Source organism: Larus michahellis, chromosome 3 (genome assembly GCF_964199755.1).
Source record: "Larus michahellis chromosome 3, bLarMic1.1, whole genome shotgun sequence".
NCBI classification, from domain to species: Eukaryota; Metazoa; Chordata; class Aves; order Charadriiformes; family Laridae; genus Larus; species Larus michahellis.
Genome location: NC_133898.1, coordinates 32,974,049 through 32,992,894, shown reverse-complemented (window position 1 = coordinate 32,992,894; position 18,846 = coordinate 32,974,049).

Genomic DNA, 18,846 nt, shown 5'->3' with positions numbered 1-18,846 from the left:
GATGATCCGAGGGCTGGAGCACCTCTCCTGTGAAGACAGGCTGAGAGAGTTGGGGTTGTTCAGCCTGGAGAAGAGAAGGCTGCGGGGAGACCTTACAGTGGCCTTCAGTATCTGAAGGGGGCCTACAAGAAAGCTGGAGAGGGACTTTTTACAAGGGCATGTAGTGATAGGATGAGGGGTAATGGCCTCAAACTGGAAGAGGGTAGGTTTAGATCAGATACCAGGAAGAAATTTTTCACTCTAAGGGTGGTGAGGCACTGGAACAGGTTGCCCAGAGAAGCTGTGGATGTCCCATCCCTGGAAATGTTCAAGGCCAGGCTGGATGGGGCTTTGAGCAACCTGGTCTAGTGGGAGGTGTCTCTGCCCATAGCAGGGGGGTTGGAACTAGATCGTCTTTAAGGTCCCTTCCAATCTAAACCATTCTATGTTGGCTACAGCATTTATTTTCTTGGCTCTTGTTTCATTTGCTGTCTCTTTGAAACAGTATTCCCTTACATTTTCTGGAGTAACAATCCCAACTGCTGGATATCTGTTCCTAGCATTTACTTTTCCTACAAGCTATAAACAATACTGTTGCTAAAAGCACAGGGAGAGAAAGTGAATCATCTTTCTGAAAATACTTTTATTGTGTCTAAGTTTTCCAGAAGACCGTGGTCTAGATCCTGAGTAACACTTGCAAAACTACCCACAGAATACTGAGGTGAGACCTGCCAGAGCCTGTGGGAAGTCAGGGATCATATTTAGACCATGTCCTTCAGTAGTAACTAATGATCTTGATTGACTGTATGGATTGGTAGCGCCTAACAGCCTTGGAGAATCATTGTTCAGTGCTTTGGTGTTAAATGCCGTTATACTGTGAGACCCAATAGCTGGTTTCATGGACATGATCTTAAGTATCCATCTCTGGAAAGCTGCATTGAATCCTTCTGTACACCTTTATTCTGAAAGACTGTAGGTCTAAGCTCAGTCACTGGGGCTTAGCCTTCCAAGGCAGCTCCTGCATGCTCCTGACATGCCCAGGGAACCATGTGCCTAAACTAAGGAGTGGACCTAAACGCTTATGTTGCCTTGTGAATAGGCACACTTAAAACTTTGCTGTTTTGTGTCCTTAAAACATTTAGGTGCTTCTGGGAAGGGGGGTGGGGGAAAGGACACAACACCAACTAGCTCTGACTGTTAATAATCCTGATAGTTTTCAAGTAACACCAAAGCTGGAGTTTGGCTGGTATTTTAAATGGGAGTAAATTAGTGTAATCCACACAAACGGTGCTTCGTTGCATAAACTGCATTTCAGAAGCAGATTGGATGACATTTTCCAATGTTCCCTCCGCAGCAATTGTTTCATTCCTCTGCAAAAGAACAATTTAAGTAATTGAATTTTCCCTCAGGATAGGAAAAAATTACCCCCCTCCCAGCTCTGTCTTTTTTATTTTCCCTTCTATTAATTTAATTGAAACCAAAATTGTTTGAAATATTAAATACCATTGGAGGCCTCTCATTACTAAGGCTAGAGCTGTGTGGGAAATGCTTTTCTAACCTGCAAAACGTTTGTGTTTTCCTAAACATTCCTGTTCTGCTCTGTGATAAAACCAGCCCCCTTTAAGGCAGGAGCATGTGTGCTTATGTTTACGTATGGGTGTTCGCATGATGGGAGTGGTAAGTAACCCCCTGGAAGTTTCAACTTCAAAATGCCTCCTTCTTTTTTTTTTTTTTTTTTTCCTTGACCAAAGAAAAGAAAAAGTTGCCAAAAAAAAAAAAAGTGAATGTTTTTATGACTTCATTCTCTACCCAGAGCTTGAGCAGGCTTGCCAGCAGGGCACTGCCTTTCAGCTGAGAGCTCTGCAGGTAAATATGAAGGCCATCAGAAGGCTGAAACCAGTAGGAACCAGCACAGAGCATGGCCTCACAAGTACTTAGCTCGATTACCTTCAAAACATACTTTGCAGCCTGGCTGAGCAAGAATTAAATTCCCTGTGGAAAGCAATGTTGCTTTAGGAGACTTGTGACTCGCTAGTCACTGGTCCTGTAGCTGTCATGCAGGACTTCAGGGGTATTTTTCCAAGCTAGGCCTGACTAACGTGTTCCACCTGGCCTAATGGAGTGTGTGCACGTGGCTGAAGCTGGCCTTTGCAGTGAAGCAGAGGAGGTGTGTCCAGGCGGTCGGCCGCAAGCCCGGCTGGGAGGCAGAGCTACCTGTTGTGCCACAGATGGGGCCAGTCCCTGATGGCATGTGAATTTGGACACAGCAGAAAAGGGTCAGGAAGCCCTCCAGGCAAAAACCCTGACCAAAGCTGTCATGTGTTTCTGCATATTTTTATTTTTTTAACATAAAAAAGAAAATCTCACCATATAAATGAGAAACAAAGATGAAGTTAGTTTTTTGGTGATTTTTGTTGGTTTTGTTTTGTTTTTTTGCATAGCTCTAGAGCTAAAAAGGCCGACAGAGGAATCGCACACCCTCTAAACAGTCTGCATTGCTTCTGGTGACAATGCCATATGTGATGCTCCTACTAATTCTGAATTGACTGTGGAGTTACTCAACATACCCTCCTGCACTGCAGCGCTGAGTGCTCAACATGTGGCCTAAGTAGAGTTCACAGCTGAGTGTGACTTTCTGTTAACGTAAGGTATAATGACCAAATTTTGCCAAGTATTAATCTAATCAGCACTGGAGGACATGTTTAGTTAAGAATGCTTTTTATACTAAACATGTTGCAGGCAACATATTCCTGAACCGTAAACTATCCCTATTGCTCCACACCACAGTAACTTTCTATTGAAAGATTTTTGTGTTACTTTGAACAGACTAAGCCTGACACTGGTTCTTAATGAAACCTAATTACAGAAATGCGATTTCATTTTAAAAGGTTTTTCTCTGTCCTTGCCAGTTCACAGCAATTAGAAATCCTTTGCCTTAGAGCTCACATGGAAGAAAGACTCGTATTACTTAAACTTTCAAGTCGTATTTTTCATGTGTGAACCACAACTATATTAACTTTCAATGATTCACAAATTAAGCTAATAAAAATAAAGGCGGAAGGCTGGTAGCTTCATTCTTTCTAAGACTTTGGGAAGGTTTTTTTTATTAAAAAAAAAAAAAGAACAGAAAAACAGCTGCAGTCTCAAGAAAAAACGAGCAATACATGAGATCAAAAACTGCGTAGTTCTTTTAAAGGATTCCGAATAACTAATCCATTATTAAGATTCCTTCTAATGGCTGGTGCTCCTTCTAATTGGTTAAACTACTTAAGGAAGTATTCCAGTGCAATCATTAGCATAGAAAGCCTGATTGTTTATGCCTTTTGATCATTGATGCTATCAGAGTAGAAGTTGGATTTTAATATTCTTGAGAAGGATGAGTAGAGTTCTGACTGCCATCCAGACTTCTCGGTTGTAACATTATATGTCTAAGATCCTTAAGTTGCATATAGATATCATCTTATTTCCTCTCATCAAATGTTTTCATAATAAACGCCCTTTTTGTACTATTTATTATACGCTATCCAGTGAGCTCCTTGGGAATCAAATGACTTAGAAATAAGGGGGAGAGAGCACATTCTCCTTTTTGTAGGTTGCGCGGACCATATTGTGCCCTGCAGACAAATACTAGCTTTGGGATTTTTAATGAAGTATCTGACTTTCTGTGATTCAGTGTGAGTAGCTGGAGAGGCTAAATCATCTGCCATCTGCATTTCATCTATTCATATTTGACCTAGGTCAATAAGGTCTACCAAAGTAGGGATAAAGAGGTATTTATGCAAAGAAATGTATCAGCTAGTTTCGGTTTGGCAAGTTTACCAGCATGTTCTTTTGCTCTGAAAATTGAGGAGTAATCCTCTCAGGTGAAGCTTTCCTGCAACATTTATAGTGCTTCCAGCCTTGTGATACTGTTGCCTTACTGGGGTTTGCTTTTGGTTCTTTCACTTCAGCCCACAGGTGAGATGCACGCCATGAAGAATGTCGAATTAAAAGCTGGCTGGTCTGAGGACATATTGAAAGTACTCAGAATAGTCCAAGGCATTTGTCATGGGCTAAATTCATTCTTAGGGCCAGCAGATACCCTAATAGTGCTTGGTCCTTAGTAACACCTGGTAGTAGAAATCAAAGGAATAGCATCTTAGCTTAAATTGCTTAGAAACCATAATTATGCTGTCAAGGATATGTAGTTTTACCTTTTCTGGACTGAAACCAGTGAGAACTTCATACTAAAGAAATTCATTACGGCTGTGCCTGTGAAGCTGAAATTTTGACCTAGAGAGAAACTGTACCAGTTGTGCGGTCCCGCTGCCTTGGATTGTGGCCAACAGTAAAGCTGATTTTAAAAAGTCGGCCCAAGCTAGCGTCAAAACATTCTTTGTTAGGTAGGTAGATAGGGGCATTGCATGTTAATCTGCCTCAGAGTGAGTCTAGAAAGCAGTTGTTAAAAACATACTTGTTACTGAATTCAAACTCTGTTTTGTGAATCATTAGCTCACATTGTGCTCATAGGTAGGCTCCATTCTTTGGGCTGACTTTCAAAATGCTGATGGTAGCACGCCCACATAAGTAGAGCTGAGTGAATAATGAAACAGCGAATAATTTATCTGATACATTTTTGGTTAGGTTCAGGGTGTTTGCAAGAAAAATTGATGGGGGGGGGAAGTAATATTTTACACTGATGAGCAACTACCAAGTCCTGGAAATAAAAGCTGTGCTGCCGAGCTGCTCTCTGCCTACGTGTGCACACAGGCAGCTCTGGCACGCAGGCTGGCAGAGGCAAACCAAACCTTCGGTTCTGGAAAGCCACGTCTGCCGCTCACTCCCTCCCCCAAACCCTGCTTTCTGCTGATATCTTTGCCGGTAAAACCCAACCCTGTGAACATTTGCAGACACCAGTCATAAAACCAGGCCAGGCACAGCAACAGTTAAAGATTAATAAAAAAGTAGAGAGTGACAGAAAGTAGGTGTTCTCTGGTTTGGTTTTTTTTTTTTTTCTTTTTTTCTCCCTCTCTCAGCCGTCCCCTTAGGAGCATTTCACTGAGAAGGAAAACCATTTAGTTATCATGACTGCTGTTATAGGTTGCCGAATCTTTGATGTAGGCAAAACTTAAAAAATTGATTCCTTATTTCTGCTTACACAGACTTTATCGTGTCTTTTGGAGAGTCTTTTTCAAATGGTCTTTGAATCATTGTGACTTAATTGCATCAAAAAGTTCAGGATTGCGTCGAAAAGTTCAGGAACAGTCATTCAGTTTCCAGTCATGGCCATTGCAATTTAGACCATAAAGGAAAAGAAACCTGAGGCGGGAGGCTGTTTCAGAATGAAAGGCGTGATGGCTGCCCACTCTCAGCTATTTAGTCAGAAGTCATCTTTAACACTCTCCTGAGTTACAGGAATTCTGCCTTTAGCAGCCTGTTGTCGTGTCCCGTTCCCGCTCCCCGCCCCCAGCCCCGTGTATGCAGAAAGCTTCTGTCAGCAATCATGGGGAGAAGAGACAGTTTCATGAGGTGAGTGGGAGGTTATCCCTAATTATGAGTGTATAATACCAGCATTTTATTTCAAACCCCTCTGATCACATGCGTGAATCATTCAATATGCTACATGACTCTCTACCTGACTTGTGAACTTAACGAGGCGAGGAGGAAATTCCTGGCTTGGGGAAGCGTCTATGGTATGAATTCATGTAAGGTTCCTACGTTCATCGGAACAAAGCATAATTCTTAACTTGCTGACTGCTCAGGCCCTCGATTCTGTAATGTAACAAAAATTAGATATGCACACTGCAAACTTAGCAGAGAGGGATTAAGGCTGAATATCCAAAGTGTTTGGGCAATTCTCTCTGGACTTGGATGCATCAGTTACCATTAGTATAGGAATAAATAGGTTTTTCAATATAGATGAGAAAATGCCAGAAATCTCTGCTCCACCTTGAAAACGCATTTGTGGGCCTGAAAGTTTTCTTCTGATTATACCAGCTGGCCTAAAAACTTCCTCTTTTACTGTACAAACCCTGCCTCAGAAATATCACAGGCTATCACTTATTTCCACATTCTCCTTTCAGAGCAGTGTTTATGTTTCCCTGTATTTCAGCACTGGAAAGCCTCAGTTTTGAGTGGGATCCATAATTAACACTACTGCAACTAAATCTCAACAGCCTTCTGTGCAAGGGAACCCGAATACTATGCCTAAATTAAGGACTAACGTTAATTTAGAACCAGACTGAACATGGTTATCTTACCCTCATCAATAAATTTCAAACAGTAACAGCTCTCCATTCCTTTCCTGGGTAACCTTAGATATAAATTTCCTGTTTATATACCCTTCCTCCCAAAAGGATAAGAGGAAGAAGTTAAACAGAGTTCTTCAGAGTAAACTCTGGACTTCTACGCAGTCTGAAGCGTTACAGCGTCGAATGATAAAAATAGTTTGCCCTTTTTTGTGGCCTGAGCTTAAAAAGCAGATACCTGTCCAGTTTACTTATAAAAAAGCAGGCTAGGCTGCGGATGTGTTACTTGGAAGAAACATAACTGAAAACGCGCAACGTGTGTCCCGCCCATAAAGTGCTTGTCCTAAAGCAGCAGATCTGGCATCTTAAAAGAGAAGCATGCAAATTTTGTGAATTTGATAGGTTTCTTTGTTTAAGTAAAGGAAATTATGTAGCTAAATTGCAATTTTTCTGGCTGATAGAGCTGTAGCTATCACACAAGAATTTCTGCCTAATGGCTATTTTAAGTATGTATTGATTTGTATTGTGTTCTTATTTCAGTGTAGGAGATTTCTATTTTTAAGGAATGATTAGGCAGTGGTTACATTTTGTACCATTATATTTATTACTACTTTAAAACTTTGACATAATCGAATTTTTGTAGTCTCATAGGAATTATCGTGGTGATTTACGCTACTTTATATTCTGTAACTAGTAACGGACACTGGTCCCCATCTCCCTTTTGTGCTCTGAGCACTTGATATATGACGCTTTCTTAGCCGGTTTGGTTTTCTGCTGTCCTGAACCAATATTTCCACAAAATTTTCCGTCACTGGATTTAACACCATCAGTGTAGCACCTGACACTGTCCTGACTTGCAAGGATCATTTGCAAGGCTTAGAGTCCCTGGCTATTTTGCTGTCACAGCTTGTTAGGCCCTTTCTGTAATATGGGTCTTGGAAACTAGTTTGGAACCACCAGCTTCTTTTCAGACATTTTTGAGTGGTCCCAGAGATGAGCTGGCACAAGCAATAACACCGTGCGGCACAAAATCAGTCCAGAAGGTGCGTTTGACAAACTGGTATTTTTAGAAGTTCTCCGTTTCCCCTGTCCAACTGCCTGGTCACATCTGTTTGGCTCCATCCTTGTAATCTAATGAAACTGATAGATTGAATGTTTGCAATGAATAATTCATACCCCTCTGAATTCCCCAGCTCTTTACTTTCCCCACAAATTTCCAAGTGATTTGAAGAAATAGATTTACCCCGTGGTACTATTTAGTAATCTATATTCAGCCATCCCGAGCTGAGATGCTTGTGTTTTAGGAGGAACGTAGCTGTTGAAAGTACATGATTAATCTTATAAGAGCATCCCCATTTCATTCAGGATGAAGAGATTGAATTCGGGACTCTATTTCGAGTTACGTATGAGGCTTAAAAACTAACAGAGAAAGTTGAGAGTCTGTTTAATATTGCAGTTTCTAAAGGGTCTGTGTCAGGATCTTGTCAAACAAGTCACAGCTAAAATTATTATCATGTTCGTTGCTCTTCTGTTATAGCTTTTCCATGTCTCTGAGTGTAATTAGAATAGGTTGACAGTTGCATTTCATTTTGTATTGCATTTCCACATCTCCTAAAATCTGCCATTGTCTGCTTCCCCTAAAAGATATGCAGAAGAATCCCATGTCTCCTTTCCGGTCTGTTTTCATACTTAGTGGGATAGACTTCATCACCAAAAATTCTTTTCTGTTTACAGATTCAAGGTATAACACACAATGCACAAATTGCTACCCATAGAATGAATTCAGGCATGTACGTTGTATAATTAACTCCAAGAGTTCCAAATTACGTATTGTACTAATTACATATAAAGAGGCTAATTACATGGCTAGAGTTGCCTGTTGCTGCTTGTGCAAGTTCTCAAAGCGCAGAACCTCCTTTATCTCTACCATGATTCTACAGCTGTCAACCTACTGAGGTTTGATGATTCAGAAGCAACTTTTCCGAGGTTCAAAACAGGTCATTGGAGTATCCTCAGAGATTAAAGTTGTGGCTTTTCTGTATCCTGACTCAGCTAGGTTTCTGATTCTAGGTTCAGACTTGCGACCTCCCTTTGTTATTCTGATTAGACCACGGAAGTTGCAAAATGCTGGTGGAAAGTATACATGGGAGAACCACATTTTCCATATCATTTTATTGCAGTCACTGAGATTGCCTTGGTACTAGTGCATTTCATTAGAAGTTTGGATAGTTTCTGTTACTAAAATAATGGAGTGAGATGAGGGGAGCAATGATGAAAGTCAGTATTTTCAACAGGATATCTTGATGAAGCTGAAAAAAATAATAATTTACACAACATATCAGGTGATAATTGTCCGTTTTATTTTCCAACCAGCACTTAGCCACGTTGCTGTCTGGAATCTGAATATCACAACACTTAAAGTGAGACAACAAACAACAGCAGAAACGTCCAGATCTATGTGCAAAACCAAATGTATATCTTTGTGCATACCTCCTTGATCTCAACACCACAGAATCTAAACACCTTAATATTATCTACAAACACCACACCTTTCCAAAATTCACCCCAAAGTTGGAAACACTGCAAAGGGATGAACTGCAGGAAATTCTTGCTTTGTACTGTCATTGCAGTCTTGTACCTTGAAAACTTTGAGCATCTCTGATCTACACTTTGGCTCATGGGGAATGAAACTCTGATATAACGCTTACCGCTGTGGGGTAGAGGGCACATCTAAAGCAAGGGTAGTTGCAGTGAGCAATAAATATTTTCTTCAAAAGACCAGTGGCACTTTTGGTGGAAACTAAGCAGCGTGGAAAGAGGTTGGAGAGTTGGAGAGACACACGGAAAGGAGGAGATCTCTTGTTCAGCCTGTGTTCAAGTTAATCTCCCTAAGTAATGAAATGCATGTATGTAACATTTGTGTGAGTGCGGACTCACTGTATAGCATGTCTAGTATGCTCAACTGGTCATCCCTGGGTTCTGACAACTGGTTATCAGAGTCCTTTAAAAACTGAAGATCTCGGCCCTCAACCCTATGACGCCACAGAAGAGAGCATTACCTAAATGAAATTTGAACAAATAGCAAGTAAGCGTACAAGACCAGAGGCCATCAATGATTCAGCTCCTTTCTCCTAAAAGAAGCCAGCATCATTGTGTTAGCATTAGAACATCCTTCTGTGATTGAAAACACTTGTAATTCGGTGCCAGCGTGTTGCTGTTTGGATCCAAACAATAATCAAGATCTCACACAGTGATGATTTGTTGTCAGCTATTTTTCCTGCACTAAACAAGTCTGACACCAGCAGCCCACAAGCTAATTAACTCAAGTATCTGGCATGGGAATCTACATTATATCTATCAGCAGAATATCCACAGAACTGAAATAACCAGCCAGTTGGACTGATGCTCAGGGGAGATAAAGAGTGTCTCCTTGAGGTAGAAAAGAAGAAAGATGGATGTTGATAAACAGGATATCCACTCCCCCCCAACCCCCAGCCTGAAGAAATTTCTCTCTCTGAATTTTTTAAACAAAACCTTGAAAAAAGAAAATTCTATATTCACTGAGCTGAGTGCTTCAGACTGAGTATTGGTCGCTTGTCCTGTTAGTTCCTTATTACTTTCTATCTCTCTCTTCAACCTTTCTGGTTTACCTTAAGCCTGTTCTTTGCGCACAGAACTGAGTTCTGGCATCAGTTTGCTTTTAATATCTTAGCCCAGGTTCCTTGATGAGACAAGACTGCGGAATACCTTGCTGTTCAAACACTTTTTGTTGCTCCCTCAGGGTACTGTTGGCATCACGTGCACATGGGGCAATCAGAATTCAGAAATAGCAATAGTTTCTGGAATTCAGCACTGTTGCTAAAGCGTTCCAGTAGGCTGGAAGAGTTGAGCTGCCCAAGACAAAAGGTAACAAGAACAAACTGAATGAATAGGACACTAATATTTTGACACCTTGTCAAGGGGCCCATATTCCGATTTATTTTTTTTTTCTGTATGTCTTACAGAATTAGAAGAACACTCTTTGGGTTTCCTGTCATTCCCACTGAATTCAAACAGAGCTATGGATTCTCAGTGACTTTAAGAGTAGGGCTTGAGTTGTCTTCTAAGCAGGGATAATTGCCGCAATAGTATCCTCTTGCCACTGTAACACTGAAAGTGAACTTCTTTTTTTAAAAAAAAAATAAAAAAAGATCATGTGGGTCATAATGAGCAAGGAATCTATATAGATAAGTCTATACAGAAAGCCTAGTTTAGTAAGCATAGGCAGGTCCCAGGAGAGCTAATGGAGACACATATTTTTTAATTAGAGCAAATTAGATCTCTTCTGAGCAGACAGGCAAGAGCTGTTGGGTCCATATACATTAAGGAATTTAAGCATTTGGCTCACACCAAAATTAAACACTTACTTATGAGCGCTATTCGGTAGAGAGTCACTTAACTCTTACTAGAGGCTCTTGAGAATCACAGGTCAGCCAGAAAATATGCAGAAGAGAGGGCTGCTTCTGAAAACTTGCCACTTTGCGAAGTGTGTCTCTGCTAAGCCAGGTGTTTCTCCAGTAAGTTGCGGTACATCTATCTTTTGTATAGCTGGTATCAGCACAGAGTAAGAGTTCAAAAAGATATTTCTTACCTTCACAGGCAGAAAGTGAATCATTCTCTTAAAACTGAATTTGTTGAATAGAAAGAGAATACAAGATTCATGAACTCCCAAGAGAGTATAAGCAGAGGGATAATGACTCAGACCCGCAAGAAACATACCCGTTTGGAGCAAGGGAAGCCTGAAGAGCTGTTTAAACCAGTAACGAGCATATCCACAGTTATAATACCATTGGCTAGATTAAGAATTCTGTTTTGGGGCTTGGACCGCTCCTCAGTTATTAAGGAGGGAGTCTACACTGTCATTACAGCAAACAAGGTGTCAACTGGCTGTGAGCCAAATGAACTCCAGTATCAGCAACACTGTAACTGCAGCAGCATCAAGCTCATCCCAAGATCTGAGCACATTTTGCTGAAATCAGTGCTGTGGCGGGCTAGAAGGGAAGGGAGTTAGTTCCCTCTCTGCCTACTCTTGAGCTCTTAAACTGCCCTGAGTGGTCTGGTATTGATAGTCCCCAGAAGCCTGGTGCTAAACTCTGTGTGTTTTGGGTCTGATCTGTTATGGCCAGTCCTGTTTTCCTCCAAGGGAAGCTGGATGTAAATGGGTATGTTAAGTTCCACCTTTGGCAAGTCAGAAGTAGACGTGAGGCTGGCTTTACCCATTCACCCTATCCAGATTCAAAATCATCTCAGCTTCTTGGCCATTTTCAAACAATGACTAAACAAAGAAGCGGGGAAAAAAACCCGAAACCAAAACAAACCACCATGAACTTGAACTCTTGTTGTCTTGCCACTGTTTAATTGGGGGTTGACATGAAAATTTAGTTGTACATCTGTGGCAGTGTTAAATTACATTTATTAAGAAGTAACTTTTTCAGCAATGGGTACACTTTCTCTTGCTCGCCTTTGCACTGAGCTATAAGGTTTCTCTACAGCATTCTTTTCCAGGTTCTTTTCCAGGTTGCTGCCGTGCAATCTGAGAGTCAATCATCAAGTGGATTTCTGCTTCTGATGGGCCCTCCACCGTATGTAAATTTTTTTGCTTTTATTTCCCAAGCGTTGCTTTCGTCCCGCCCTGGGTTGTTTACTATTATTCAGTTAATCCACTCTAGCGGAGTGGCAAGTGAGCCTGGCACCGAAGGTATGCCTGCTGCTGATTCCCAGCATTTTTTTATGTCATAAGAGCAGCAGAGGACATTGTGAAAATTAAGTTCATCCTTGTAACATAGTATGTCTGTGAGCTATATGGAAAGTGATCATGATTAAGTCCGCATCAGGTACAGGTCATTAAATTAAAGGAAGTTAGTTTATGAGGAGTCTGTCAGTTGCATGTGTCCAACCTGAAATGGTCACGTTCAGCAAAGTCTGGCACGCTCTTATATTTTTGTAGATATTTTTTGTTAGAGGATAACTTCTGAAAACAACAACAAAAAAAAATGGTGCATGCAACAGTGATTTTGGAAGGTCCCTTTGTTCACATTTGCCCTTGCTTGCTCTCTCCCTTGTACACGTCATAGCCTACACGTTTAAAAGTTCCTAACTAGATTATGCAAATCCATGCATAGGACAGGCAAAAGCCTCTTCTATAGGTGCAAGTGTCCTAAAACTCAGAGGCACAAACTCCTCTGAAAAAGATACCACCCAGTTTCAGACTAGCCACATTTGGTAACTATTTGGGCTAGGTCTGTTGAAGCCTCCAAAGAAATGTCTTTAGGAATTGCACATCCTGATCGCAGCATGGACATGGTGTGAGTCAGTCATGAGACATCCGGCGTGTATTAGGAAACTACACAAGGCTTCAGATCAGCATGCACATCAGGGTAGTAAGCACAATCATGCCTTAATGCATGTCTGCGCCCAGAGACGTGTTGTGAAGTGTCTTCCATCAGAAGACCCCACCAATATTTTTACAGCTTACGTTAAGTTCTATGACAGGCTGCTGAATGATTTAATAAAGTTTTTTTAAGATGACATAACCATTCTGCAAACTAAGTGCCGCGTACTTAATAGTTTAACACTAAGGCAGGCAAGCTGAGGGATGTCAGTAAAGTAGAGCTTCCCATTTTGTTTTGATTTGAAGTTGATTCCTGTCACAAAGTGCATTCTGGTACTCTGCTGAAAGCACTATTTTTGTCAGATTCCCCTCAATTCCCAGGAAAAGATGCTCTAAGATATGCTGTTAAATTCATCCAGAGAGAGAGAAATAAAAACGGTTAGAGCAAAGATGAAACAGCACAACTCTCCTGTGAATTTATGATTGTCGTTGTATTTATTGTGTGTCATTGTACATACATGAGTGCTGCATTATAGTAATTCCTAGAGCTAAGAGATCAGGATCCAACATGTGTTGACATCTTTTATGTCTCTACACTCAGGTTTCTGCAGATGCAGGACTCCAGAGAGATGAGCTGAATCAATCGGTTTATTCATGAAAAAACAAAGCAAATGCTAATTCACGAGTTCCTATAATCTGCAGTTACAGCACAGGGACAAATGGAAACGCCCCTGTCATGCTAGCCTGTGCGTAGTGCTTACAAATATTTTAGCCACGGCTCCTCAAAAGGAGCAGAATGCATAGTTCTTCATGCTAACCACTCCTCGGGGGAAAATGACTGTGCTGAGCACAAGTAGTGTTGGTGTGGCCCAAGAAATGAGACGTGTTGCAGTCTCAGCACCAGCTTTGCATACAGGGAAGTCAGCGGGAGTGCAAGCAGTTTAAATATAGGGAAAATCTAATTGCCAGTAATCATGCGATTACTTACTTAATATAGCTCGGAAATTAAAAATTAAAAATATATCACGTTCAGGCACTGATATATAACCTTGGCATAAGGTTGTACTTTTGGCAGAAGTATACTGTAAACACAGAGTAAATGGAAAGCCACTGCCTTAAGGAGCTATCAGTCTTGGGTTTATTACGAGATGCAATCAGAGAAGGCAACAAACAAATGGATAGGAGCTGAAACAGAGAAGGATGTGGGAAGAATAATGCAAGCACGTTTTTCATAGACATGCTGTGTGCGTAGTATCACAGTGAGCAAGGGGGCCCTGGGAGTCTCTTGCTTCATGTTGCGGCTTATTTAGGCTCAACTCCCATAGACTTCAGAAGGAGTTTTGTCTTAAACAGAACCAAGGAGGAGAATCTGGGGCTCGTCACAAAATGACGATCAGGCATGTACAAATGAATCTATGTGCTTCCCACTATGCTGGCTTGGTGTTGCAGAGAAAAACAAAGCTTGGGAGGAACAAAAAAGCAGCTTTTTATAATTACGGATCTTTTTGAGCTAGCCTGAGCCCTCCCCTTTCCTTCCTTTACCTTCCGCTTCTCCTCCCAAAATAATAACACATTTTGCCAATAATTTTGAGGAAGTCTCAGTGGGCCAGATGGAATTCGGAGAGCGGGATCTAAAGGAGTTTCATTTCATTCTTCTTTCTCCTGCTTTTTCCCCCTCCTCCGATTTTCTACTTGTGATTTCTTTCTTTGGCTTATTGCATGACATGGAGGTGGTGAGGCAAAAATAGAAGTTAATGGTACTACCACTGTTTGTTTCTATTAGCGTTTACATGTGAAATGAAGGCATTTTGGAAGAGAACCAGACTGGCCAGTAAAACCTTTCACCCTCGTAAACTGTACATTTGGTTTGACTTTGGCTTAGATCCCAGAACTTGTCACAAGTTTTATTATAAAGCTGTAGTTCAGCTAGAGTTTTGTTAGCTTTATTACAACAGCTCCCCCTCCTCAAAAAAAAAAAAAAAAAAGAAGAAAAAAAAGAAAAAGAAAATGAAAGCAAGCAAGCAAGAAAGAAAAGCTTTTGTTCATTTTGAACACTTTTCAAATTCTGGAGAAAATAACTAGAAAATGCAATTAGCCAGATAACTGGTCAGCATCAGTCATCAGAAAATAAATGAAGTTTATCTAAAATTTACAAAAATTATACATCACCTCCTTAAAATAGTCCAAGAGTGACTAATCATATAAACAATAAGGCAGCCACCAACACTCAAGCATGTTACAACTTCTGAGAAAGCACAGGCCTAGCACTGCCAAAGAAGAGCCTACAGATCGACTGGAGAATGATACGGACATCTGGAAGGAAGATACAAGAGGCTTCAAGAGGAGATTTTTTTTTTTTTTCATACATTTTCCCGAAGGGGTAATTTAGCTCTGTATGAATTCTCTCAGGGAATATACAAGGAAAAAAAAAGAGGAGGAAAAGGAATGTGTTGCACAATACACAATTATAGAACTATTGGACTCATCCTGCTCTCGTGCATCCTGTGTCTCTCATGCACAGAACCCCCTTGGTTCAGGACCAAGTACACGTGAGAGCAGCATAGGATTTACGCAGTGGTAATGGGATTTAAGGGCACTGCTTTATACAATAACCATTCATGAATCTTTAAAACCTGTTACCGCAGATTGAACAGTTATCGACAGGATATGTAGAACTGCACTAAAAGATCAGTTAGTTCATAGCGCTTGGATGGAATTTGTAACATGGTCTTGTAGCTAAGGGACTACTTTGAGACACAGAAGATCTAAGTTTGACTCTTGCTCCTGTCAGCCAATTCTCATGTGATCCTTGGGCAAGTGACTTACACTACCTGTATTTCAATTCCCTGCTGAGGAAATAGCGTCCCAAAATTCTCATTTGAGTCTGGTTTAGACTAGTCTAAAAAGTTTAGATTGGTCTTCTAGTGTACAAATTTTTACTCTTTTAAAACTTTTTGGGTCAGGAACTGTTAATTTGCTTTAAGGCCTTGATTTTGATTGGAATTTATAGAACTAGATTCTTAAAAAGTACTTGATTCCCTAAAAATGCAAACAGGCACATCAACTCAATTTTTTTCACGATACTTTGGTGTCTAATTCCAACAGAAATAATCACAACCCTGCACTTTTCAATGTAGCACTGCACTCATGGTGATTCCTCATTCTCCCACTGGAAAATACAAATTCACAAAACTTTAAAGTTTCCTAAGAACCTATGGAATTGAGTCCCGTGTCTCCTTTGGCAGTTGCTGCCCAGGGTTGTCTGGAACCAGGATGCCCAGGGAGCAGGACTACTTTAAAATTTCTCTTCTCATACCAAATGTTTAGTGTTTGGATGGGAGCAGCATTTTTTGTGGGGGAAGGAAATGTATTTTCTTTTTACCACCCCTGGAAAGCAGGCAGATTTGGCTCACCAGCAATTAAGCCTGGCTCCCATGTCAAGGCCATGGTTGGTGATGGCTACAGGCTGCCTTGGGACTGCCTGAATCCTCCCTGTGGAGCTGGGCTGAAAGCTTCACCCTGCTGGGACCAAAGATGGGCCTCGTGGAATCATTGTCATCACTGTCAGAACTTGTCCTCCGCTCCTTCCTGGAGAACAACATTGTCTGGTTGTATTTTCCTATGGGTCATCTAACAGAAAGTTAGCCACTCCACTATACTAGTGCATTAGTGATGTCCATCAGCAACCTGCTGAAGTGAGGATTTGTGTAGCAGATGACGGTTGTGTGATCATGAGCTTTAGTCAAGTGGGGAAAGTTACCTAAGATGTGCCATGTAATACATTGCTACTGAATTTCAATACACAAGCAATGTGTGCAACTCTCAAGAAGTCTTTGGTAAACATTGATTTGCAAATTTTAATCAGATAAATGGGAATTTTCAAGCTATACTTGAAAGCTTACTTGAATTACAAGTAAAGAATGTAAAAAAAAAAATTATGAAGGACTTGCATCTATCAATAAGGGGAAATCAAAATGCAGGATGAAACTAAGGGCCCACTGGTGTATGGCATAGCACATATTCTGTGAAGTGTTGAGGATGAGATTGTTTTAACAGTCAGCGGGAGTCAGAGCCTCAATACCTCTAAAAAATCTGTCTCTCTGTACTTTACATTCTTATTGCTTTCTTTGAGGGGGAGAGAGGTTTGAAGGTCACAGAATCGGGCCATTTGCGTAACCAGAACCAGATGATTAATTACTTTTTTAGGGATTTTGTTCCTCTGAAAATTTTATCCCAGAAAAGCATGAGGACACACAAAGTCTGTGGTTGAAAGAAAATTATATTAAGATTATAGAAATATTGTACGTCACAGTTCTATGGGAAGTGGCTTTTCATTGTTTAGTATAAGAAAAAGAAATGCTAACAAGTCAGGCTACACAGCTGGGGTTTGTGCTGTGTAATAAGCTCCAAATAAAGGAGTTTTATAACAAACCTTTAAATATTGCACCCAAGCTGAAAGTACGTATATTGGAAAGTCTCAGACTGAAAAGAAATCAATTAGCACAATTAACATTCAAACTAGATTAACTGTCATTGTAGCTTAAAAAAACTCCCACTCCATTCTTTCATGCTCCTCCCTCCAAAAAATTTGGAACTCATCACTGGAAATATCACCTCAAAAATCTTTTTCTGCTTTCTATTATTTAAACCAGAGACGTATGTACTCGTTTGAGCAAAATAAGAATGAATCTAATTTTTTTTTCTTAAATGAGAAACAGATCCAGATGAGGATTTCAAAATTATGAGAACACTTTTTTATTTAGATTTCTGTGCATTTAAGTGGTATGTTCTAGGGAAAATGCTGATTACTGTCAAATGTTGAAGACTAGATCGCAAAGCCCATTGAAACTGCTGGGAAAACTGCAAACAATTTTGATGTGCTTTGAATCAGGCCCTTTCTGGAACAGTCCCTGAACATAACACATGGGATGGGATGAAACATATCTCATTATGCTGCTCCAAAGGCTCTGTTTATCATGGCACACTGACAGGTTTGAGCACCATCACACAGTCCGTTTCCTGCTTTACACTTTGTTTGGCCCGGTTTTGGCCTGGGCTGACCAGCTTCTCCCATTTAAGGGCCAAACATCATTTGGGTGACTATTGCGGATTTAAGGTGCTTCCCAAGAGGTCGCATGGACGTGGTAACTGGAGTTAGGTACAAAGAGGTGGGCTGGTTGTGTGAGTCCAGACCATGCTAATGCCATTCATCCTCAGAGCCAGAGAGTGGTTCTGGACACGTTAACAGGCCACAGGCTTATCAGAAGGGAGGCCTCTGTCAACTCTTATCCAAAACCCACTTTTTTCAATGAAGTCTCTCTGTTTTCAGCTGGGTTTACTCCGGAACACTATTCTTGTAGTTTCTCATTTCCCCTCTCATTTCCCCTAACCTTGCTCAGCATGTGAGCTGATCGCAGCAGCAAACAAGTATGGAGAGAGTTAAAGAAGACTGCAACAGACAGCGTTATAAAGAGAATCATAGAATCATAGAATGTGTTGGGTTGGAATGGACCTTTAAAGGTCGTCTAGTCCAACCCCCAACGTGCTGTCTTCTGCAGATCCTCTTCTGTGGGTATAAAATCCCATACATGAGTATGTTTCCAGGAGCCAGCCACACTGAGCCTTTAGGAGGAAACACAAAGGGGCTGGTGCCATACCAGCTGTTTGCTTCTCCGGAGCCTGGCTGACCTCAGTTGGACATTGCTTTGCAGCCTACCGTCTGGGCTGGGAGGGAGGGAGGGGATGAGCAGCAGTGCCGCGTCCTCCAGGCTGAGCTGCTCCACAACTCCCTTAGAAGAAAGCAAATCCTCAGCTACTTTTCTTCTGGACTGCTTTCTGGTGGTTTTGTCTTGCCCTTCCTCAGCACCAGGAGCTGGTTGAGCCCAGTGCTTCTGAGAGCCCCACTCTTTGTGAATACCACTGAATGGGCTTTTTACAAGGTAAAGTTTGACCTAAGGCTTTTGATATTCTGAAAGGAATCCCTTTTACAATGAGCGGCATTACATTAAAAGGACAATTCTGTTCTCTCACTGGAGCGAGATCAGAATTGAGGTTTCTGCAATTTTTCTGTCAACTATAGCTTTGATATAACACAATCCCCCTGATGTTTTTGGTGCTGATAAATAAATGTATTTATATGTTGTGCTCTTACATTCTTGGTACTAACTGAGGAAGCAGAACAATAACATACTCTTGTCAATACAAGCACTGCCCTGGGAATTGACTAATTAACATAAAACTCAGCCCTGCAGGGACATTTCCAGGTTCATT